General features: G+C 43.8%; 1 protein-coding gene across 3 annotated transcripts in view; it reads right to left on the bottom strand.

Annotated features, from left to right (window-relative positions):
- SNX9 (sorting nexin 9) overlaps window positions 1-23,733 on the bottom strand; it is a 117,062-nt gene that overhangs the window by 83,724 nt on the left and 9,605 nt on the right. The window contains exon 1 of one of the 3 annotated variants that reach the window (XM_073894154.1): window positions 1,892-2,041. The exons of the other annotated variants lie outside the window; for them this stretch is intronic. The gene's annotated coding sequence lies outside the window, so the exon portion shown is untranslated. Of the gene's footprint in view, window positions 1-1,891; window positions 2,042-23,733 lie in introns of those variants that run through there. 3 annotated transcript variants of the gene reach the window in all.

The raw sequence follows: 23,733 nt of genomic DNA, 5'->3' as shown, positions 1-23,733 counted from the left end.
GAGCGAGCAGCAGAGGGAGAGGGGGAAGCAGACTTTCCACTGGGCAAGAAGCCCCAGGCGAGTCTCGATCCCAGGACCTCAGTGGAAGGCAGACACTTGACTGAGCCACCTAGGCCCACAATAAAACAAAATCTTAAAAAAAAAAAAAAAAAAAAAAAAAAAATATTAAAAAAAAAAAAATAAAAAAAATAAGAGAGAAGAGAAGGAAAAGGAAAGGAAAAGGAAGGGAAAAGGAAAAGAAAAGAAAAGAAAAAAGAAAAAAACTCTCGGGGAACTGCAGTGACCACCTGCACCTGACCCCCAGGCCCACTGGGACAACACTCCCCAAGCTCCACTTTCTAGCCACTCCAGGATTTTCAACCTCCCCCATCTCCTTCCATCATTCTCACTCTCTAAGTATTCCTTTGACCAATGTTTCTTTTTTTTATTAACATATAACGTATTACTTGTTTCAGGGGTACAGGTCTGATTCATCAGTCTCACACAATTCACAGCGCTCACCACAGCGCGTACCCTGCCCAGCGTCCATCCCCCCCCCCCCCCCCCCCCCTCCCTCCCACCCCCCTCCCCTCCAGCAACCCTGCTTGTTTCCTGAGATTAAGAGTCTCTTAGGGTTTGTCTCCCTCTCTGGTTTCGTCTTGTTTCACTTTTCCCTCCCTTCCCCCATGATCCTCTGTCTTGTTTCTCAAATTCCTTGTATCAGTGAGATCATATGATACTTGTCCTTCTCTGACTGACTTATTTTGCTCAGCATAACACCCTCTAGTTCCATCCACATCATTGCAAATGGCAAGGTGTCATTTTTTGGATGGCTGCGTAATTCCACTGTATATATGGACCACATCTTCTTTGTCCAGTCATCTGTTGACGGACATCTAGGCTCTTTCCACAGTTTGGCTGTTGTGGACACTGCTGCTGTAAACACTGGGGTGCATGTTTCTCTTAATCTAAGAAATTACAATTTTAAGAACAGCGGTCCGTGTTCTGTGTGCACAGCGTCTGCCTCACCTGCTCCTCATTTTCAAAGCCCCAGGAGGCTAACTTTGTCCGCTGGTGCCCCTGGCATGCCTCTGGCCGAGGACACCAGCAACCTCCCCACAGCTAACCCCCTGCGCCCTCCTCTCTGCTGGCCTCCCGGCCGCGCTGGACTCTGCTGTTTACTCCTTCCTTCCCGAAAACTTTTCCTCCCGCTGGCTTTGCGCACGTGCCCACTACTTCCTCCCTTTCTGCTGTCTGTCCTCTCTCAGGCTCCCTTTGGAGACAGGCCACCCATAAGTGTTTGTGCTCCCCCCGCCCCCGCGCTCTCCTTACGCTACACCCACCCTGACAACTTCATCTGCCGTCCATATGCTGATGAACCCCAAACCTGTACAGACCTTCCCTCTTTCTCCACCTAAGTCCCACTCATCTCTCAGGTCCCAGCTTAGGCTCCACTTAGAGGAAGCACCCTACGACCTCTGAGATCTGTTACGTGCCCCTCCTGCGGACTGCCGCTGGGCCGACACGGTACCTCTCCATCGCTGTATTGACACCACACTATTTTTGCTTGTTAACTTATCTACTACACTGTCAGTTCCTTCTCTACCTTGTTCAGCACAGCACCTAACGGCAGTCACTCCAACAGATGTTAGATGGATGAATTATTAATCCATTCATCACCACAGCACAGTAGCTACGTCCTAATGGGTGTTTAGCTGTTCGAGCTAATGAATTCTCTGCCATTTCCAAATAAATCCAATCGCCCTACTTCAGTGATGAAATTACAGAAGGTGCACTTTTCTTGAGATGAAAAACTTCATTAGTCCAGGTTTACTGCCTCAGCTAAAAGAACCAAAAACCACTACTTTAACAGGCAATCATAAATCTCCCAAGTTTATAAACTAAACATTACCTTGCAAAATGTCAGTGCTTAGCCCGATCATTTCTTAATTACTCTCCTAAAACTCTACCACAGTTTTGGTGAAGAATCTTCTCCCAATATTCTAGTTTTTCCAGCTTAACGCCATCAGACTGAAGCTAGACGGTGGATGTGCATTCGTGTGGTCATCAAATGTCACAGGCAGTGACCACTGCCAGGCCCCGTTCAGGCAGATACATCGCGTCCACCATCCTTCAGAGCCTGTGAGTAGGAAGAGACAGCCACTCAACACACAAGGCAATTCCAGCTGGTGCTGCGTCCGCCCACCACGTAAGGCTAGGTACAGCAGTAAGGAACAGCCAAGGGCAAAGGCCTCGGTGAAGTGCTAGTCCTGCTAAGTGTAAATACACCAGAGGTCAAATACTACAAAGGAACATACAAAAGAGCTTTTAAAATCAACACCTTATTTTTAGCATGACTTCCCTGACGTTTCTATGCCAAAAAAAAAACAAAAACCCAAAAACAAAACAAAACAAAACAACCTACTAGCATTCAGGAGGAAAAGGGGGATATTGTATATATAACCTATGAATAAATGAAGAGCAGATTACAGGAATCAAGCACTACTAAAACCAGAACAAAGATGTAGGATACATCACATCAGCTCCCCTGCTCCTTCCTGGGCCCAGGGTAGAAATTATTAATCTCCCAGCAGAGTTTGTACGTGGCCCCTGTCCTTCTCAGCAATGCCCTCCTGGCAGTTCCCGCTTGCCCTCTCTGTCCTGAAAGCTCAATCATGAAAATGGATGAAATTTTTTAAAAATTTATTTTTCACGGTCCCTCTTTGGTAAGTATTAAGTATCTTCCTGGTTTCAAAAAGATTACCCTGTAAGTATAACTCATTAAAAAAAGTCTCTCCTTAACGACACCGGGTCCTCATCGTAACCATGATTATTTCATAAAGTAAAAGACACTGAATATTGAGTTTCTAGGCCTCAGCTTCCAAACATGAAAAATGACAGGGTTAGACTAGATGACCTGCGAGTCCCTTTGGGCCTATTTCAAAAACTTAAGTTAAATATTTTACATCGGCAGGTTCTTGTACATCGACCGCCCAGGAGTCACCGCGTAAGAAGCAAGCCCCTCCTCTGCTGCTCTCCGCCATCTGCTGGGCAGCCACAAAGCAGCCACCACGCGTGAGCGCATCTCTGTCCACGCTGGCCAGTCTGGGGCCCAGACTGTTCCCTGGAACATGGCGTCCAGCCTGGCGGTCAGACGCCGAGCGACAAGACCACTGGGGGAGGAGCGGACGCCTTCAACGCCGTCTTCAGGGAGACGGGAGCTGGCGGGCATGTGCGGGGGGCAGCGTTTGTAGACCTGGAACCCACGGTCATCGATGAAGTGGCACTGGTGCCCACCACCAGCTCCTCCCGGGCAAGCAAGATGCTGCCAAGAACTGCCTGAAGGCACCACACCATCAGCAAGGAGATCACTGACCTTGTCTTGGGCCAAATTCGGAAACTGGCCGACCAGTGCACAGGTTTTCGGGGCTTCTTGGTTTTCCACGGCTTCAGAGGGGAACTGGGTCTGGTCTCGCCTTCCTGCTGAAGGGACGTCTCTCTGTCGATTACGGCGAGAAGTCCACGCTGGAGGTCTCCATTTACCCTCCCCGGGGTTTCCACAGCTGTAGGTGAGCCCTACAACTCCATCCTCACGACCCACACCGTCCTGGAGCGCTCTGCTTGTGCCTTCATGGTGGACGAGGCCATACTGAACGCTGAACCTACGCTAACCTGAACAGGTTGAAAGGTCACATCGTGTCCTCCATCACCGCTTCCCTCAGAGTCGATGGAGCCCAGAATTCCAGACCAGCCTGGTGCGCTATCCCCGCATCCGCTGCCCTCTGGCCACATAGACCCCCGTCATGTCTGCTGAGAAAGCCTTCCACCAACAGTCTTCTGTAGCAGCGCTCAGCAGTGCGTGATCTGAGCCAGCGAACTGGAGGGTGAAACGGGACCCTCACCATGGCAAACACACGGCCTGCTGCCTGTCACACCGTGGCAGTGGGGTTCCCAAGGATGTCAGTGCTGTCACCACCATCACCAAGACCAAGCGCACCATCCAGTTTGTGGACTGGTGCCCCACTGGCTTCGAAGTTGGCAGAATTACCAGCCTCCCGCTGGGGTACCTGTTGGAGACCCAGCCCAAGTACAGTGAGCTGTGAGCATGCTGGGCACAGTCATCGCTGACGCCCGGGCTCACCTGGACCACAAGTTTGTTATATGCCATGCGGGCCTCTGTTCACTGGTATGTGGGCGAGGGCATGCAGGAAGGAGAGTTTTCTGTGGCCCGTGAGGACATGGCTGACCAGGAGAAGGATTACGAGGAGGCTGGTATGGATTCTGTTGAAGGGGCTGGTGAAGAAGGAGAGGAAAGCTAATCTCTGATCTGTGCTCTGAAGTTAATTTATATGTAGCAGTGTATATATTCTCATATACAATTACCGACCTATGCTTTAAAACACAACACTTTATTACAGACCCAGGCTGTCCATTTCTCTGAAGGGTGTGAACAGAGTATCCCCTGTCTTAAATGGGAGAAAAAGAATCTTTAAAGTATTTCAAGAACACTACTACACTTAAGTGAAATACACAGATCTTTAAAATTAAACTACTCAAAATGATGCCTTTCCTTCAACATCAATACACACACAACTGGGTTACATGAGGAATGCCTGCTCTAAACTGCTACTTGGATGAAGAGCAGTACTCTAAACCATGACTTATTTTTTTTTTTTAAAGATTTTATTTTTTTGAGAGAGAGAGAGAGAGAAAGGGAGAGCATGAGAGGGGAGAGGGCCAGAGGGAGAAGCAGACTCCCCGCTGAGCCAGGAGCCCAACACGGGACTCGACCCTGGGACTCCGGGATCATGACCTGAGCCGGAGGCATTTGCTTAACCAACTGAGCCACCCAGGTGCCCCAATCATGACTTCTTTTTAACAGTGGTTCCTCTTTTGGACAATTTCTCTCCTAGATTTTTACAGCTAACATAAAACCACAAAACTAGAGCTGGTTTTTACTGTATCACAAGTCCAAGGTAGTAAAATAAGACTACCAAAGCTAGCAAAATAAAGCACAATGCAAAGAGCTAACTTAAAGTTTCTCATGCCAAAAACAGAAGAATGAATCATACGTGGTCAAATGAAGAAATTTAGACTACACAGCAACCAAGAGACAGAAAAAGTTTAGAAATAAGGGACTCATAACATCTGAAGATCGAGAAGACAGGAAAGCTCCATGGCCAGGCCCCAACAAGGCACCTTCTACGAGGCACAAAATATACCTCTGACCAGATTTCTGCCAGCTTCCTCTTCTTCCCCCTTCCAGTTGGTCCTTCCTGCAAATCAATAACATGACCAAGAGGGAAAACCAAGTGGATAAGGAAAAGTGCAGTTGGACTAGCATCCCCAGGACTGAGGCACTTGACACATGTCCGTCCTTAATTTTTCCAAAACAGCCCTATGGTAGCAACTGACTCAGCTTTGCAGGAGGAACAGCAACTCACACCAGTTACACACACTAAGTACCTGGCCTTCAGGTCAAATGACCAACAAGTGGAAGAAGTAGCATCTAACCCGGGTCTCTGCCCTGCACCCTCTGTGATATCGGAGCCCCGGACTGATCTTCCTGCCGTGACCTTCCCTCTCACACAGCCATCTCTGCAAGTGCAGCAAAGCTCCCTTGATAAAACACGCATCAGTCACACATCAAAAACTTCTCATCATACCCCATCACCTAAGATCAAGTTCAAATTCATTCCCTGACACTCAAGATCCTCCATAATCTGAAAAACCTATCTCCCATTCCATAATACCAACCCCTCCCCGGCCCCCATGACTCTTTCTCACCCAGTAAGACACCATCAGGATCAACGACATTCATGCCGCCTTCTTCCCTCTTTACTGGACCACCCCCCTCCCCATTTTGTTAAGGTTTTCATCCCTCCCTCTTGTGAGTCAGGTAAGGTACCCCATGTCTACCTTAGGGACCGATCTAGCCTAGGCCAGGGTTGCCCAGTGATGATACAATTCGTATTTGGGCAAGGGGAGGACAATTCTTCGTACTCTTTCAGACCTTCCTGCACTTCAGAAGTTTAACATGCCTGCAAAATTACAGATGAGGAACCCTAGCCCGGAGTGATTAATCGGCCTGTGGTCAGAGCAAGAAAGCGGTGAAGCCAGGATGTCCACCCAGGGCTGTGAGAGGCAACGCCTGGCCTTTCGAGCACCCCAAGGGGCTCCTGGCGCCTACTCAAAAAATTACCTGAGTTATCTACTACTAATCACTCCAAAAGAATATGAAAAGGAGAAAGGAAGTGTCGTTGTCCTCCAAGGCTAATGGCAGAGAGAGACAGTGTGATCAAGAGAATGTACGAGTAAAACAGAGGCAGCACAGTGGGCAGGGAAGGCGGTGCTAGCCGGGAGGGCACAAAGCAGAGGAAGCAGGGGAGAGGGTGCTCTGAGCTTCAGTGAGGTGGTCTGTATCTTTCATTTTCATATTGAGTATGGTCTTGTACAGCTGTTCGTTTTTTTACAACATTAAAACCATGAGGTCCTCAAGACAGAGACTGAGTTTACTTTTTTTATACCCTCTAAGGTAAACCTAGTTGCTTAAACTTGCAAATTCTAGTTAAGCAAAGAACGTAGGCTAAACTGAAATGCCGAGAAAGGTTATGTGCCATCACCACCAGGAGAATATTTTTTTTTCCCATTGGATTAAGTCCACCCTTACTTCTAGGGTAGAAGGAAAGACTACTGCAGAAACTGTAACTATCAAGTTCCCCATACTTGTAAGATCTCTAAATTTAAAGAGCTATACCATTCTTGTTTGTAAAACAGAAAAAAAAAATGGTACTGCGTTACTTTAGTAAACTACATTCTATTGTTTTTCAGATAATTGCCTAAAACCCATTTTCACTGAAAATGTCACAAAAGCACTTCTGATCATTGTTTAAATCATGATCTGGCCCTACTGAGACAGGGATTTACTCAAGGCACCTGGTCAAGGTACGAGAGTAAGGAACACACACTGAATTCAGCATGTCCCATCAATTCTCCTCAAAGCCCACAGGTCCAGGAGAACCACAGTCCAAGCTAAGCAGTCAACAATGAGAGGGTCATGCAGCCTGTACTCCCTGAGGATTACCTTCCCAGATTCGCCCATGCACTCTGCACTCTGTGCAAAACATGTTGAAAGTGAAGAATGAAAATACCATCTTATTTTAACTTAAGAATAAATATACATTTACCAATCCTGTGATAGAAAGCCAAGGTCTGATTGGAGTTTAACCAACTACAGGTATCACTTGGAGGTCACATCTGATGTAATAAATGACTATATAATACCATTTTCTCCTAATCCTAAGCATCGGCCCATTGCTGGCACCACCTAAACTGCACAGAAAGGCTTTAGAAGGGCCTTGTCTGCTGAGGATTCTGTTAAGGGCAGTGAGTTGACAAGAGGAAAGCAATACATATATTCTAAAACCTGTGGTATGTGAGCTGTAGACACACCACCTATGGCCAAATTTGCTTTAAATTAACAGTGGCAGATTCATACAAATGCCATTCAATAATCATTTTAACCTTCACCTAAGCATCTAGTTAACTAAATGGCAGTCCTTATCTGAATGCATTATCAAGACATTTAAATACAGTGAATTAGTAACTTATGAGTATGTTTACAACCCTGCCTACCATCAGACTGGGTATTTCAAGATATTAAGGATTTATTCTCAATTTTTACGTATGATAGGAATAATTGTCATGTTTTTAAAAAGTCTTATTTGGGGAGGTATATACTGCAATATTTTTTTTAAAGATTTTATTTACTTTATTTTATTTTTAAAGATTTTTTATGTATGTATTTGACAGAGAGAAAGACAGCGAGAGAGGGAACACAAGCAGGGGGAGTGGGAGAGGGAGAAGCAGGCTTCCCGCGGAGCAGGGAGCCCGGAGCGGGGCTCGATCCCAGGACCCTGGGATCATGACCTGAGCCGAAGGCAGACACCCAATGACTGAGCCACCCAGGCACCCCAAGATTTTATTTATTTTAGAAAGACAGAGAACATGAGCAGGGGGAGAAGAAGAGGGAGAGGGACAAGCAGACTCCACACTGTGTGAGGAGCCTGATGTGGTGCTTGATCCCACGACCCTGAGATTATAACCTGAGCAGAAATCAAGAGTTGGACGTTTAACTGACTGAGCCACCCAGGTGCCCCTATACTGAAATATTTATCATGAAATAATACATCTGGAATCTGCTTCAAAATAATGAAAGAAGGGGAAAATAGGTGAGGAAGGTTTGAGGAAAGAAAACCGTCAGGAGTTGGTAGCTGTTGAGGCTGGTGAGGGGTACATACTGAGGGGGTTCACTGTACTATCCTTCTGTCCATGTTTGGAATTTTTATAAATCAAAAAGTTAAAATAAAAATACTGCATCCTGCCAAACTGATTAGACATATTTTAAAAATCACAGACATGAAGTTTTAAAGCACGATATGAAATTTCCCTAATATATTTCCTATCCCCCCCAGAAGAAAAATCGCTCACGGAACCAGGAAAAGAATAAAGATTCATTGAATCTCAAAAGCCTAAGCCAGGATGGTGCCACTTCTTCTAAGCTTGTGAGAACATTCTGACCCAATTCTCGGTGTTCTCGTTGGTTTCTTACACTACTGTTCTCAAAACTGCTGAAGCTTCAGGAAGTTTACTGCGTTAGCAGGCAGTGATTCCAGTTAGAGGAAGAATGATGTTGGCTGTAACCGGTTATAAATATTTTTATACCTGTTTAAAAATCTTTCAGTCTGGAAATATTTTACTTATTGTCTGGGTGAACGCCAGTTCCGTTGATAGGAAGATGACTGCCAAACCAACTATCCTCTACTCCAAATAAGCAAGTGGCCTGATAGGTGTATGTATTTGCTCTCAGTGTAACCAGGAGACATCTGAGAAGTTCTATCAGATAAAATCTAAAATTCACTGTGCTCAAGATTTTTTAAATTTCGTTTAAAAGCTATCTTCAACTGACCTGACTGCGGTAGTCTTCGTATATAAAAGGATAATTTATCTATTTTTAATTCTGCTGTAGTTAACGTACAGTTACATTAGTTTCATTTACAATACAGTGATTCAACAATTCCATACATTACTCGGTGCTCATCACGAGAAGTGTGCTCTTAAAATGTAATTTTTTTTTTTTAAAAAAGGATACTCTATCAATCCTTTTATAGCTCTTTCACTGATTGGCTTAAACGTTGCACGGAATTTTCCTGGTGCGACTTTAATTAAATACAATCAATTAAGTTTCAAGAAGAGATAAAATAAGACTTAAGTCCAATAATACAAAAGTGAACAGAGCATTAACTCCCCAAGGTTAGCTTTGGCCAATAAAGGCAAGCTCAAGTCCTTAAAAAAAAAAAAAAAGAAAAGAAAAGAAAAAGAAAAAAGCCAGCGGTTTCGCATCTCACTCAGAATGAATGTCACAGGCCTTGTCACCCCCACATGACCCCAGGCCCAGCCAGGGCCCCGCTGCTCTTCCCCAGATGCTGCTGGGGTGGGGAACAGGGCTTGCACCTTCCTTCAGGCCTTTCCTGGCAGGTCACCTTCCCAGCGAGGCTTCCCTGGCCGCCCGGCGGGCACTGGGTGTGTACACGCTCTCATGGGCAACTTCTTCCCAGCTGTAGCTGCCTCCTTACCGCCCTGGTTCCCTGCCATCCCCTCCACCAGAAGGCAAGGTTCACGAGAGCAGGGACTTTTAGTTCTTTCCTTCAGTGTTGTATTCCTAATGCTCCAACAGTTTCTGGCCCATTGTAGGTATTCAACAACGTACTGAAGGAAGAGGGTGACACGGTGACCCACCACGGCGAGGATGCGGCGACATGTGCTGTCTGAGCTCAGGGAGCGGGTCTGCTCAACAGCACGGTTCTTCCAGCAAAGCCAGCGCACTCTGTGGACTTATTCACACTTCTGTCCTCCACGCCTCTCATGTTTGGCCTTGTTTCTATCTTGTTTTGTTGTATGAAAGGTAATTTACCAGAATTAACAAGGCACACCAAGGCCATGGCAAAAGACTCAAACTCAAACTGTCAGACACCCCAATTCGGAAACTTATCCGAAGTTTCGGATAAATATGAAGCAGACAGAAAGGCTGATCACCTCCACAAGTGTAATATGAAGTTAGAAAAATTTGTTTCAGCTCCCTGAATATAGTTAAGGTGGACCCTTGAACTTGGGGTCTAACAGATCTTAGTTTACAGTTTATTGTTATAACAATACAAATAACACCACTCAACCGTAATAGCTCTTCTTTGCTATAAGCCAGACACTTGGTAAGCCCTTTGCATGAATTTTTACTTAATTCTTGAGATGATTTGGTAGAGACGGTATTTTTGAAATGTCATTTTTTCATCCCTAGAGTTTTTGTTTTCCTTGTCTTTTACTCCCACCTCCCCAAACCCAAATCATCAGTGCTCACTGCCTCGGGAGAGGGACAGGACATGGCAGAACATAACAGCCGGACCTGGTTGCGGGTTCCAAAGGCCCTAAGAACAGAGGGAACGCTAGGTCTACACAGAAACCAGACCTGTGAGAAATACTGCACATCGCCACCTCCACTCCCAAAGCCTGGGGTAGAGACGGAGAAGTACAGAACCGAGTCTAGAGGCAATGGTGAGCCCGGGGCAGAGCCCCCACCACGGTGCCAGAGCCCCAGTGAAACAGCAAATCGACCGGAGGGGAACAGCTATTAATGCTTTAGGACAGAAAGTGTCTGAGCTTTGCAGAGATTTGTGTGCCACTAGAGCATGACAACAGCAACATGGTTCCCATCCCCTCGGGCACAGCAAGGGCATGTGGAGAGAACTACCTCACTGATGGGGCAGACTGTAAGAGCAAGCAATACCTCCACACTGCGCAAAGAGGAGGCTGGAGGGCAGGATGGAGTCCCCCCAGGCCATGACGTCATAAAGGGATTCCCCATCCTCAAATCATACCTAAGCCCAGGCAAGAGGAGGAGGTCTGTGAACTCACAGATGATAGTTCTACTTCCCCGGTAGGATGGGGACATAATTTGCTGTAAATTATTAATGGAAAATAAAGTTCTATGTTTTCCCCACCTGGACCGTGGAATTCACACTTGAGTTCGTATTATTACTTGCATTTTACAGATGAGGAACCTGAAACATTAGGTAACTTTCCTAAGTAATGTAGCTGGATTTGATCTGGATTTGAGCCCACACTCCCAATCTCTGTGCTCCACCACCACCATTGCACTGAAACACATAAACTTCATGATTATATAAAACTGATTTTATTTGTGCATTGAATCTCTAATAGAAAACCCAATAAAATCTCTCTCCTAAATATAAAACTTAAGGTAAAGCAAATACTAATAAGGGAAATGGACTTTTATGCAATAACTACCTTGAATCATAGAGGGATCTCAACAACTTCAAAATTAATTTTTTAAAGATTTTTTATTTATTTGAGAGACAGAGAGAGAGCAAGAGAGCACATGTGCACGTGGAGGGGAGGGGCAGGGGGAGAGGGAGAAGCAGACCCCCCCGCTAATCAGGGAGCCCCACGTGGAGCTCGATCCCAGGACGCTGGGATCATGACCTGAGCTGAAGGCAGACACTTAACCAACTGAGCCACCCAGGTGTCCCTCAAAATTAATTCATACACAAACAACAGTAATTATACAAAAGTACAATTCATTGAGAAGTACATAATGCCAAAAAAGTACCTGAAGTCATTAACATTTTTAAATGTATTCATATTTTATTAATAACACAATTGACATATATTTTTAAAACAGTACTGCAAATGGGAAAAAGACACACAATCTATGACCATGTTTCATCCCCGGAAAGCTCACCAGCTGGGAATCCCTATGCTGGAATAAACCAGAGGTATCGCAAACCAGGCATATAAAACATTCCAAGCATTTTAATTAAATTGGTAAGCTGGAAATCAAAAGATCTGTTTTAACCATTGTGAGACTATGTCCATGACCATGGGGTTTCAGAAAGAGCCATGCCTGACTCTCTGCATGGCACGTGTTGTTTACGGATTCCTCAAGTGGCTTAGTGTGATCAGTCTCAGATAAAATTTTAGATCACAACCAGGGAGACTGGAAACATCTGCTTTCTGTGAAAGGGCAGTCACTAATAAAGAACTCTTTAAAAGAGACTTCGAACTGAGTATGTGTCCTCATTTATCTGACACTGCTCCCTAATGTCCTCAAGTAGACAAACAATCCTCCCCTGCATTATGACTAATGTATGTCTGAGTACTTAACACTTATTTTTACATGAACTTTTCAAACTGCGGTCTCTTTACTGCCATAAATTCATTTTTACTCTTAAGTTTCCAACGAACGTGAATGCAGGAAAATGGAGGGTCTCATTTCTGACTCCAGAATACTGTGCCATAACTGTACATGGCATATACTTCTATAGCAGCAACTGTAACATTTAAAGACACTGAAGTGTTTTCCCCATTAGACTATAAATCTTCAAGAGTAGAAAAATATACATGCATTGTGCACGTACAGTATTTCTAAGTTCTGGGTAAAGGCCGATGAATGAAAAACAACAACAACAACAACCCATGCGTTTGATTTTTGGTGGCATATTTAACATTTCCCATACATATCCCTTGGTATTTATGTATAATAATATTCTAATGTTAACATCAGACAGTGAAAATTAAATGTATTCCTTCCATAACTAATAGTACATACTGTTTATGGATCCAACAAACAGACTTTGAATGGCGTAAATGTCAACAAAGATTTTAAAGTATCTGTCTGCACCGTTCTTATTTAGACACGTGTTAATTCTCAGAGATACTACAGGCAAGTTATGGGAACAGAGACAGGCTCTCAATCACAAATCTTCCAAAGCACACTTTTGCCTCCATGCATGGATCCAAACCAATCAATTATTCAAAGGTAGACTTTTCTAGTTCAGGGATTACACTCACCCTTTTCTCTCACTTTAATAAATACTTTAACAACATTTTACTTCTTTCAGGCTTTTAAGGGGGCCTCGGAGGAAACCTGGATAGTTTCTCAATAGAAAACAGGAAAACTGAATCTGATGCAATTCAAATTCACTAAAACTAATAGGCACACACTACAAATAAGATTTTTTAAAAACTTAGATTTATGCAAATATCATAGATTACATGAATTATAAAATAATTAAAAAACAGGATTCTTTTACACAGTAATCCCCTCCTAGTGAATTAGAAACTGTTATCATTATACGACCATGTTAGGAACATACTACACAAAGCAAATAAATGAAGGCTGATTACTGTAAACTCTAATGATACACACAATTGTATGGCCTGTTTTCTGGCTAACTAAAATCAAGAGGAGGAGCACCTGGGTGGCTCAGTCATTAAGTGTCTGCCTTCGGCTCAGGTCATGATGGCAGGGTCCCGGGATCGAGCCCCGCATCGGGCTCCCTGCTCAGAGGGGGAGGCTGCTTCTCCCTCTCCCACTCCCCCTGCTTGTGTTCCCTCTCTCACACTTTCTCTCTCTGTCAAATAAATAAAATCTTAAAAGCAACAGGAAAAGTTAATAATCAGCCACAGCCACCTTGCCACCATAATCATCAGAGATCCATTTGCATACAATATAAATGACCCAGCAATATCACACTGAAAAGTTACTGAAAACCACAAGTTGACAAGAAACCAGCCTTTCCTTGAGAGTACCAATCTTCTGATTTTCAGCATCCCATGAACCCAGTTAGAAAAGTCACTGAAACTCAAGAAACCATACTCACTGCTCCTGTACAGGCATGCTAGTGTGGGCCCCACCCCAGCCCCATTTTAGAGCCCACAGGTTTTCCGGATGAACCAAGAACAGAACTCGGGTTCTGATTCTCCTTTTTCCATCTTCCACAGAGTGGTTCTGAAAGTGTGGTCCCAAACCAGCAACATCGGCATCACCTGGGGCTGGGAGAAATGCACGTTCTGGGCCCCACCTCCTGAATCTGAAACTCTGGGGATGGAGCCCAGCAATTTGTGATTTAACAAGCTCTCTGGGTGGGGGGCTGCGACGCAGCTGGGGTACCCCACCTCTACCATTAGTGCCTAAAGCCTCGGAAACACGATCATAGCTCATAAAATATCCACGCACTTTATTAAGAGTCCAATTTCTCCCTCAGAAGGAAGATTACCACTGCCATAATCTTTCTTTACAGCAGAGACTGCTAATGAGTCAAAGAGGGGAGTCTAAGGAAAAATACTACTTGCATTTTAGAGATCTGTTACTTTCATAATACAAACTACAGAAACAGAATGAGATGTTTTTACTTATCAAAAAGGGGAATGGTTTTCAAAATATTACAGATAGAGCAGTCAATACTAGAAGTAGTTTAAATATCAGAATTTTATACACAATCTCCATATTCTTTGGTATCATCTTGGCTTTAAATGATTAAGACAAATCAATATAAGGTAACTATAAATCTCAGTAATCTAGAAGCTACTGGGTTTTCTAGGTTGGGGAGGTGGTTTGAGGACACTGAATGTGCTTTACTAACTGGGCAGGGCAATCACGAGACAAGGCCTGACACATCAACAAAAAGGCTGTAAAATCTTAAATTCAACTCTTGACTCCAAAATCTAATGAAGGTGGGGAACATAAGGAAGCGATGAAAACCCAGTCCTGCCCATTGAGGGCTAGAGGCCCTGCTTCCTTCAAGCTCCTGAGGGAAAGGGCACAGTCAGGCAGGTTAAAATTACAAAAGTATTTATAAAGCAGCAATTTTTAGTAACTTCAGGTTCAGTGCTGGTTTTCAGTAAGCTTTTAGTTATTTTTAAAAATTAAAAAACATACTTTCTCTCCTTTGGAAGAAGAAAACACGGTGCTTAGGGAAGTAAAATAAAATTTTAAGTTTCCATTTGTAATCTTGCATGCATTAGCATTTTTCTATTGAAGTGCCACTTACTATTTATCAGCATTCATTAAAAACACTTTTTTCATCTTAGTATAATTCAAAGCAAATTAACAGAAGGTAGGTAAGTTTGGGAACTTGCGTTCAGGGCCCGGTTAATGACAATAAGGGAAAATGGGAAAGAACTTGTTTTCTTCCTCATTACAAAAGCAACAAATATTCATTACTCAAAATCTTGAAGAATTCAGAACAGGCTAAAACAAGAAACAGAAGCTCCTGGGCACAGCCACCATGAGATAGACAAATCATATTAACACACAGATCTACATTTTCAAGCCCGCTTCTGTGAATTTGCATTAGAAAATACATTTAAACTGACATTTAACTGGTACATTTCAAACAGCTCGTTAATTTTTGACTGTCAACTCCCTTAGGCAAGGATCCAGATCCTATCACCCTTCCAGCACAAGAGAGGCACAGAGAAGCTGAAGTATCTGCTCAACTGGGTAGCCTGGTTCCTACAACACAGAGTCCGGTCTTGCAGACTGCCAAGATGTGTTACAGACGTATCTTCAAAGTGACTGATGTGATAGAATAAGGGTAAAACTTCACTCCGTGAATTTAAGAAAAAAACAGACGTTTCAAGACTCAGCTCCTTAGAAAGCCCTGTGGGCTTGAGAAGAGCACTGTGCCCGGCAGAAAGCCTACACTCCAGGAGCTACAACTTTGGGAAGTGCTCTCTCTGGGGCTAGGACAAGGCCTTTTATGCCAACATCCCAAGTGCAGCAGAGGGCCTGGCACTGAGCTCATTCAGAGTTCAGAGGAAGGAGGCTGGGAACGATGATGGGTAACAGCTCCCAGATGAATGGTGCATTTTTCACCTTCCTTAACTTACCCCTAAAGTTTGGAAGTCTCTTTGACGTCAAGAACCACCACCAACAGGTGATTTTGCCTTCTGCCTCTGCAGGTAATGATAATGTATGACTCCATTTGCAGAGACTAAAAATAGCTTAGAAGAATTGAGTCATACTGAATAACATCCTCAAGCACTGTATTTACAATATCTAAAAATGAATAAGTAGGGCTAAATCCATCATGTGCTTTTAACAGTCAACAAGGGGGGTGGGGAAGAAAAGAAACCCCAACTGGAAAGTGAAATATGCCCACCACAGTCTGTTATTTTGATCACTTAAGGTTTGGTTCCCACTAAAATGTGTAACTACTTTCCTTTTTTACCTTTTTCCCTCCAAAGAAGAGACTATGTGTGCACATATTCCCTTCCTTCACTTTATAGTCTGTTATAAAGAATGCTATGACTTGGGGCGCCTTGGTGGCTCAGTCGGTTAAGCGTCTGTCTTTGGCTCGGGTCATGATCCCAGGGTCCTGGGATCGAGCCCCGCATCGGGCTCCCTGCTCAGTGGGGAGCCTGCTTCTCCCTCTCCCTCTGCCACTCCTCTTGCTTGTCCTCTCTCTTATATCAGATAAATATAAATAAAATCTTTAAAGAAAAAAGAATGCTATGACTTGGGAGGGCGCCTGGATGGCTCAGTCTGTTAAGCGTCTGACTCTTGATTTTGGCTCAGGTCATGATCTCAGTCGGGGTCGTGAGATCGAGCCCCACAAAGGGCTCCACGCTAAGTGGGAGCCTGCTTGAGGACTCCCTTTCTCTCTGTCCCTCCCCCCCCACCTCCCCCACTTACACATATGCACGTGCTCTCTAAAATAAATAAACAAATCTTTAAAAAAAAGCTCTGACTTGGATTTTGTTCTAGCACACGTGACAGGCCAATACCCCAAACCACCTACCACCAGACTAAACACTAAAGTGCCGAATAAAATACTAAAAGCAAAAGACACACACACACGCAAACACCTTTTAAAACACACTGCTGAGTCAGCACAAAAGGAAAGTCTCTAGAGAGGTCACAGAGGTATCGAGAGCAGAGACCCTGGGAGAAAAATATGTGCTGAGACAGGGTTCCACTCCAGGAGTCTCCTGCAGACCCTGAGTTTGAGACCCCAGAGACGTGAGTTCGAGTCTGTATGCCACAGGCAGTACTGGGGGAGAGAGAGATTCCTGTGTTAAGCTAGACACTGGCAGCCCAAAAGGACTTCAGTATAAGGGGAAAAGAGAAAATCTGTCATTCCAAAGGGGGCAGCAAGGAAACTTGTTTTATCATCGACCCCAAATAGAGGAGTAAGGGAAATTTCCCCTGACATCTGTGGTATTTCTGCTACCAGAACGGATGGAAGAACACTGAGCCAGGAATTAAAGTTAAAGTGGCCACAAGAATGTAGTGTCCCCAGGAGACCGGCATAAGCAAAGACAAATTCCCTCTGGAAGACTGTAACTTCAATCTGGGTATCAAAATTCCCTCAGATGAAGTTCCAAGGAAAATGAGCAACTCACAGGAAACACACACACACACACACACACACACACACACACACACACACACACAACACACAAGAAAACAAGGCACCATGAGTAAGAGTGAGCAGAAACAGATGGCTGAGTTAGCCTTCACATACCAGGACACAAACTATAAATGTTTAATATGCTTAACAGAAGCTTAAACACATGAGCAAAGAGTGGGACTATAAAAAATGACCAAGCAGATTTGAAAGAGAACCAAATATAATTTCTAAAAACAGACTATAACTGAAATAAAAGTAATGGATAAAGGAGCAGATGAGGCCCAAAGAAAGAGTAGTGAACCGAAGGTAAGAGCCAAAGAAATGATCCGGAATGCAGCACAAAGAGAAAGAGCATGGCGGGCTGAAAGTAAGAAGTTAGAGGTCCGCTGGACCCTGTCACGCTAATTCGAGTTCCAGAGAGAGAACAGGGAAGAGGCCTGTTCATGCAATGATCACTTCTGGGGATTCTCTACCACTGCACTCCCACCAGGGCAGCCATTAGCCAGGAGTGGCTATTTAAATTAAAATTCAAAACACAGTTCCTCAGTCACACTAACCACATTTCAAATTCTCGTTAGCCACACGTGGCAGACAGCTGCCATACGGGACTGCACAGATGGAGAACATTTCCATGGTCACAGAAAGTTCCACTAACTGCACTATTTTAGAACGACTGAAATTCCCATCCTCAGACCCAACATACCCAATAAAGTTCGCGCGATGTCAATACCATCCACACATGGATGGACTGAGGTAACACCACACGGTAGGAAGGCTACCCAGAAGGTCTTAAAAACAGGCAGAGAGAGGAGTCAGGCCATCTTAAAGGAACAACATCAGAGCGCTAACTTCTTAGGAGTAACTCTGAGAGCCCAAAGGAGACAGGGGAACACCACCTTCAAATACGCTGAGAGAAAACACTGTCAACCCAGAAAGCTATCTTTCAAGCATAAGGCAAAATACATTTTCACAAACAAAATATTTACTAACAACAAATCTTCCCCAATGGAAATTCCAAAGAATTCATTTTAAGCAGAAGGAAAATCATCCCAGAAAGGGGGACTGGAATGTAAACAGGAATAGTAAGCAAAGATATGGTAAAATTTGATTAAATCTAAATAAACATTAGCTGTATAAAAAATAAAAAGAATGTCTAATTTTTGGTGGAAAAGACAGAATTACAATACTGGGCAGTAACTGACCATACTGGGGCACATGACTGGAGTTAAAAATCTCAAGGCCTTTTTGTAATTCAGTAGGAGGGTAATGATAGTGAGTAACGTCCAACTTTAATTTAGATATGGTAACATACATTCTTATGAAAACCACTGGAAAAAAAAATTGACATATAGGGCAAACCTTCCAAACAGTTGGGGAGGGGGCAGGTAAAATAAGAGGAAGAGGGAAAAAAATCCCCAGTCAGTCCATAAGATGGTAGCCAGAAATCCAAACACATCAGTAAACACAAATAAAAGCAGACAAAACTCTCTAGTCACGAAGATCACCAGACTAGATAAAAAGGTAAAATTCAGCTATAGGCTTTTATATGCCCGGCAAATATTTACCAAAAGAAAACTAGAGAAACCACATTAACTTTAGACAAAACTGTCCTTAGGAAAAAACACGCTGGAGATAAAGAGGGACGGTCCCTTCACACTGGTAAAAAGTTCAATTCACCTGGAAGATGATACTAATTCTAAACTTAAAGATTTTTTTAAAAGATTTTATCTATTTGAGAGAGAGAGAGCACAAGGGGGTGGGGGGGGCCTCAATGGGAGAGGGAGAGGGAGGCTCCCCGCTGAGCAGGGAATCTGATGCAGGACTCCATCCCAGGACCCCCAGATCATGACCTGAGCCCAAGGCAGACGCTTAATTGACTGAGCCACCCAGTCACCCTAGCGCCCTAATCTTAAAAGAGTTTTTTTAAAACTCTTTTTTTAAAAACACCATTTTAATTAACAACTCCATCAAGTAGACAAAAGATCAACTATATACAACGGATCAAGTAGAGTTTGTAATGATACAGATGTGAACAACATAATTACTAAATTCAATCCAATGGTCATACACAGAACACACACATCGATTAGGGGATATACATATTCTTTTTTACAAACAGGTGGCACATTTATGAAGCGGACTACAGGAGCGGTACAAAGTTAGCCTCAACAAAATTTCAGGTATAGTGTGACTATCAGATTCCCTGTTCACAATGCAATTAAGTTAGAAATCATTAACAAAAAGATAAATAGGAACACCCTATACTTTTGGAAATCAAACACACTTCTAACAACCACGGGTTAAATTCTCAGAAGTACAAGGTTTGTTCCAAGTACCTGAAAACATAAGAACCAACTTCTCACTAGTAAAACTGAATTGTTAGATATAAAAAAGATTTCTAATACCTAAACTCCAGATGTGTATTCTCCATTATGCGTGTATACTTAAAAAGGAAAAGTTTACTAAAACACACAATTAGGGGCACCTGGTGGCTCAGTCAGTTAAGCGTCTGCCTTCGGCTTAGGTCATGATCTCAAGGTCCTGGGATTGAGCCCCATATCAGGCTCCCTGCTCAGTGGGGAGCCTCCCCCCCTCTCTCTCCCTATGCCTGCCGCTCTGCCTACTTGTGCTCTCTCTCTCTCTCTGTGTCAAATAAATAAAAAAAAATCTCTTAAATAAAAGTGCACAATTCAAAGGCCAGTTTACAGTTGGAGAAAGTTTTCCTAGCAGTCACTACTCTCCCTGGAATATCTTTCACACTTTCAAACTGGACAGCGAGGAACCCAGGCAAGAAAATTCAACATTCATTCATGTAGTAACAGTTTATCAAGAGCCTCGCCTCTGCCACTCACAGAGGATTCAAAGGTGAGCAGACACACACAGTCCCAGCCTCCCGGGGCTGAGAGCATCCTATAGGACACAGCCACTACACCCCAAAACACATAAAATGGCAGCCGGACATACAATGTGACCCTGTAACAAAGGTGGGGGGGGGTCAGGAAAGGCTTTCCGGAGGAAGGGATGCTTTGAGCTGAAACATAGTGTGTTTAAAAAAAGGGTGGGGGGGATCTGGAGGGAAGAGGCCAGAGAAAAGCATTCCAGAAAAGAACAGTAGAGGCGAAGCTGAAAAGGTTTAGGTGGGCAAAGTAAAATTATAATTTTCAGATGGTCAATACAAAAACGGGTTTTCTACAAAAATTTTCTGCTTTCTCATCTATTCCTTCCTCAATATGAACATGGTTGACCTTTCTGCTATCAGTATTTGCAGGGAGGGGGGCTATACAAATACTGTCCAGATATTCTATTTATTAAGACATTAAAACTTACTTTTACACAAAATTGAATAGTAAGCATTTTCTATACTGTTTTAAAAAAATGATCAAATCCAACGTCAATCCTTAAGGCTTGATGTTGGATTTGAATAGAAAGAATAGAAAGATATTTCTATTCTTTCACTCAAATAAAGAGGTTTTTGCTAGGAGAGACTACAAAATATGTTTTCTACTGTTCTCACTAATGTATATCATGGAACAGTCCTGTGCAATTCACTCATTTCCTACCAGTATTTTCAATACTCCACACCCACTCAATTTAACCAAGCACTACCACAAATATTTTACTTTAGATACTGGAGACAGAAAAGAAAAAAAAGTGCATCCGGGACTCCCAGAATCTTGTTAAAATGATTACTCCTCAAAGTGACTATGTAAGCACAAAAGGGACCAACTTGGTTACCAAAGGTTAACTCTGACATGGAAATTACAGCTAAATTATATAGCTATAGATTAACTTCCATTAACAATTTTCATGCTCCTTTTGATATATGTGGGCCAAAAAAAAAAAAAATTTCTTTCCTAAGACTTGATAAATAAAATTTAATTTACTCCTAAATACACCATAGGATTGTGATAAAATTCAACCTTCTGAGGTTTCTAGTGGAAGCCAAGACTTTACAGGCATATTAGCCCTTCACTGTATTTGTTAAGGGAGATAAGATTGGAGTCAGAATAATGTACCTACTTACAACTGAATTCAGCATCCTCCTAAGGAGCGATTAGAAACAAAGAAGATAATCCCTTTAAATGTGCAGGTACTGATTAACTTTCTTTGGCAGGAAAGAATTGCCCAATTAAAGTTTTTCTTCTAAAAGATAATTTCTTTCCATTGTGAACATAGCAGATTTTTTTTTTTTTAGAATCATGACAGTTCAAAGATAACTGCATTTTTGAAAAAATACATCAGAGCAATACATAAGAAAATTAGTTCTGAAAAGAACTGAGGCCATTCTCTGGTAAATTCAAAGGAAAACTCAACACCACCTAACCCAGCCAGATACTGTTGTTTATTTTTCATCTCTTGAGGCTTGCAGCAAGAGCCTGAGTGCCATGGAAGTCTGAAATGTCATAAAAAGTTAGAAGTTATTACTGAGTGCGTCCCCACCACCTACCCCATTATAGGGAGAAAAGGAAAAACTCCAGCTACTCAGATGTCAGCAAAGGCAGGGGTGTGGTTGCAGGGGTTGGAAAACAAGGACAACTTTCCTCCCTGGTAATAAAAAAAAAAAAAAAAAAAAAAAAATGACACTGGTTTGACACAAGGATCACCAGGAAGTAGATCAGAAAACGGAGTTAGGGTCCTCTTTTAACAAGTGCTTCTTTGCTCTTCCTTTCTTTTTTTAAATTGGAAGTGGCTTGTGGAGATGAATGGAGATGAATACCTGTGGAAGAGTGATTAAAAAGGAGACAGACAGACAGACAGACTTGGAATCACTGGCATTCGCCTCCAGAGTAGTGTAGGTAATGAGGTAGGAAGTGCTTACACGTGCTTTAAGGCTTGGTTTAGTGAGGACACATGCAATTCTAGTACAAGGATCACTGTCCTTTTCAACTTTACAGAAAAACTAAGTTCAGTTTTAACTATCCAATAAAGTTTTCATTATGTATACCCGCGCTAGTTGCTAACCTGGGTCTTACTGAAAAGAGGGTACAGGTAACATGCATCAGCAGATCAGAGTGCAAAACACCACAACACTGACCTCCACTGAACACGCGTCTACCACAAACAGCTTTTAAGGCTGCAAGATGAGTGCAAAATAGGACCTGTAATTGGTCATTTCTGGAATGTCTGGCAACAAACCTCAAAATCAAATTTCCTTAGAAATCCCTGGCCTGAGTTTTGTTTTTTAAAAAGATCAACACAAAATTATCTATGTTAAAAAGGTACCAAGTTCTACCACATCTAATAAAACCAAGGAAGAGCATAGCCATTAATGTATTAACAAGCAGGTAATTATTTCAGTAACAGCAGACGACAGGTTCCCTGGAGGAAAATCTCCATTTTTTTTAAAAAAAACACTGCACCTAAGCCGATTCAGAGCACAAATTGTAACAGTCTAAAATGACATCAGACAATCTGATCTTTCAAAGGGATTTCAAACTGTACATCCTTTCCTAAATTATCCTTGATCCAAAAACAAAAACCCAACAACAAAAAATAAGGTTTTCGCCAACTCAAAAGCTCAGAGATTTCAAACATAAATATGGAAGAGGGTGCCGATGCCGTATAAAGGTGACATCACAAAAACTATTTGCAAAAGTCAAGCCATTCCTCAAACCACATCACTAGCTCTAGGAGGGGTCTCCTACCAGGAGTCCTCAGTGATTGTGACTTTCCCACTTACTACTTTGCATGTCGAACTAAAGAAAACGCCCCAGGAAAGGCGGCGGAGGAGGGTGGCTCCTGCACGCTCAGGTAGCAGAGGGTGACGGCCAATGCCACGAACAATGCCCTAAAATAAGCAAACCACCACTCCGGGCCAATTACCAAGCTCCAAAGTTCCACCACGTAATTCGGGCCTGGGCCTTTTTTCAAGTAAACTCGTTACTGAAAGCACAGTCATTTCCCTCTTTGTATTTTATTCACGCTGGAAATACCATTCAAACCGAAAAGGTAGCAAAACAAAAGGTAACACACACACACACACACACACACACACACACACACACACGCGAAAAAATGAAGGAAGTGGAGGCGCGGGGCGTTCAATATGCGTTTTCCTTCAACCGGGAGCCCTGGCTCGCGGGCCGTCATTAGAAATGCCCAGTGCTCTGCGGCGGGGCTCGGGCCCCCCAAAACCGGCCGGCGCGGCTGGGGTCCCACCCTCCGGCGGAGGGACGGGCGCTCCCCGCAGCGGCGGCGGGCAGTGGACGCCACTCGGGGCAGGAGCCGGGTATGCCGGGGGGCGGGCGGCTCCCCGCCGGGGCGAGCTCCCGGGCTGCGGGAACTTTCCCCGGCTCCGGCCCGGCCGCAGCCCACGCTCAGGCGCAAACTTTGCAGACTGCGCCGCTGGCCTCCGGGGTCCCGCCCCGAGACCCTCCCGCGCCGCGAGCCGGGCCGCCGAGCTCCCGAGCCCCGCGTGACCCGCCCGGCGGGCTCTGGCTCGGCCGCGCCGCCGCCGCCGCTGCCGCCGCCGCCCGCGCCCCCG

The sequence above is a fragment of the Callorhinus ursinus genome, unplaced genomic scaffold, assembly GCF_003265705.2.
Source record: "Callorhinus ursinus isolate GAN/ISIS: 27379988/994484 unplaced genomic scaffold, GSC_fseal_2.0 scaffold6, whole genome shotgun sequence".
Lineage (NCBI taxonomy): Eukaryota > Metazoa > Chordata > Mammalia > Carnivora > Otariidae > Callorhinus > Callorhinus ursinus.
Note: the sequence above shows the minus strand (reverse complement) of the source record. Positions and strands in the feature narration are given on the sequence as shown.